Genomic DNA, 2,500 nt, shown 5'->3' with positions numbered 1-2,500 from the left:
AAGAGGAATATGGTGGGGGAGAAGGAAAAGAAGGAGAAGGGAGGATGAAACAGAGAAAGATAAGAAAGGAAAGGGGGATAAAGAGGAGGAGGGGAAGGATGAAAAGAACTGAGGAGGAGAAGAGGGAAAGAAGGTAAATGAGTAAAAAGTAGAAGAGAAGGAAGCGGGATGTGTGTGTGTGTGTGGGGGGGGGGAGACAAGTGAGAGGAAGAGAGAGAAGAGAAAAGGAGTGGGGGTGAGGAGGACAATATAGAGACGGGAGGGGAGGGGTAAGTACAGGAAGGAAGGGGCGAGGGGATCGGCGAGGAGAGGAGAGGAGCCACGCGCCGACGTCGTCCCTGGAGGCGGGGGTGTAAGTGCCCCGGCAGGGTAAGTGGCGAGGGCACAGCGAGCGTGTGGGGAAAGGGAAGAGACAGTGGGGGAGGGAGAAAGAGTGGAAGGGGGAGTGGGGGGGAGAGGAAGAAAGAGTGGGCAGGGAGAAAGAGTGGAAGGGGGAGTGGGGAGGGGAGAGGGAAAGAGCGTGTGTGGAGGTGGGGGCAGGGGCGCCAGTGTCGGTGTCACTACAGAGTGGCAGCCAGTCCCGACCCGCTGCCCGCCCTCGGTCGCCGCGGGCACCCGGGCACCCGGGCACCGGGGCACGCCGCGGGGGCACTTAGCAACGCCCGCCGCGCCGCCTCCTGCTGAAGCTCTGCCGCCGGGTTGAAGGCGGAGCTGCACCCGCTCATGCAGAGAGAGAGACAGACAGACAGTCAGACAGAGACAGAGGGAGAGAGAGAGAGACAGACTGACAGGCAGACAGACAGAGAGACAGAGAGAGAGAGAGACATACACAGAGACAGAGAGAGAGATAGACAGACAGACAAACAGACAGACAGACAGACAGACAGACAGACAGACAGACAGACGGAGGGAGGGAAGGAGGGAAGGGGTTGATATGCGGTATGAGTGAGTGTTAAAGAGAGAAAGTCTCAAGCCGTTGGCTAATTTTGTGTTGCAACAAAGACTTTGGTAACCGAAGCGGCGCGACATGAATAAACATACATACATGTGTGTGTGTGTGTGTGTGTGTGTGTGTGTGTGTGTGTGTGTGTGTGTGTGTGTGTGTGTGTGTGTGTGTGTACAAATTGTTCGACTACAGGGTCTTCGATGTGTACCGGAAAGCGCAAGAAGTCATTGCGGAACACGAACGCGACAAAAGAGGGACGGACGGACTGAGTACACATCCGCGAACGTACTTTGAGAGAGAGTGAGAAAGAGAGAATAAAGAGAGAAGGAGGGAAGGAGAGAAGGAGAAGGAAGCAGGGATAGAGGGAGGGAGAGGGGGAGAGAGCGAGAGTAGGGGGGGGAGAGGAAAGGAGGGAGGGAGAAGGGGAGAGAGCGAGAGAGAAGAAAAGGATAAGGAGAGTGAGTGAGGAAATGTGTGACAGTGAGGAAAGGAGAGAGAGAGAGAAAGAGCAAGCGAAGGAGAGGATGTGTTCTCAGGAAGTGACGTGGGCCTCCCGAGAACCGCCGCCCCCGTCTTGCCCAACGCCCAGGAATGCGCGTGTGGCGGGGGTGGGGAGGGGGCGAGGGGCGGGGGAGGGGCACGACGGGGCATTATCATCATGCGTCTTGCCCTCGCACTCCCACGAGGACCAATGGGACCGTATTCATCATGGAGCGGGGGAGGGGGAGGGGCAGGGGTGGGTGGGGGGGGAGCGGAAGCGGATATGAAACGTTGGATGTTTTTGTGGGAGACACGTACGCGTTTTCACGCGCGATGCGTATATATATATATATATATATATATATATATATATATATATATATATATATATATATATATATATATATATATATATATATATATATGCACACATATATGTGTGCGTGGGGGTAACCATATATATATAGAGAGAGATATAGATATAGTTATAGATATCAATATATATAGCACACACAAACGCGCGCCCGCATGACTAGATAAAAGGAAACCTGCGAGGGTGTAGGGCGAGGGCGGAGGAGGCATGTCCGCGACGCCCGCGCGGGCGCCGCTCGCGTCGGGCAGTCGGGCCCAAGGCGGCGGCCGAGGACGTCGCGGCTCGCGGGTCGAGGTCGCCGCCGTCGGGGCAGGGGGGGCAAGGGAGGGGGAGAAGTGAGGGGGGTGAGCACGAGGAAGGGGCTAAGCAGGGGTCGTCGGGAGAGGGATTGAGGGGGGAGGGAGGTGCGGAATTGGGCAGTTGGGTACAGAGGCGATAGGAGGGGTGGGGGTGGAAGGGAGTTATGTAAGGTCGGGAACGTGCACAGGTGGGCCAGGGGATGGGCAGGATAGGAGGGCGGGGGAACACCTGGGATGTAGCGGTCACGAGACTTGGAGAGAGAGAGAAGAGGCAGACGGAGAGAGGGAGAGAGAGAGGGGGGGGGGGGGGGCTGCGGCCTGGGGCGGGCGAAGGGCGTGGGCAGGGGGCATCCTCGGGAACGTAGGCTTGTGACACCGTGGTCACACTCGTGCCCGGGTGCC

Source organism: Penaeus vannamei, chromosome 1, assembly GCF_042767895.1.
Source record: "Penaeus vannamei isolate JL-2024 chromosome 1, ASM4276789v1, whole genome shotgun sequence".
NCBI lineage: Eukaryota > Metazoa > Arthropoda > Malacostraca > Decapoda > Penaeidae > Penaeus > Penaeus vannamei.
This window is presented reverse-complemented; position numbering follows the sequence as displayed.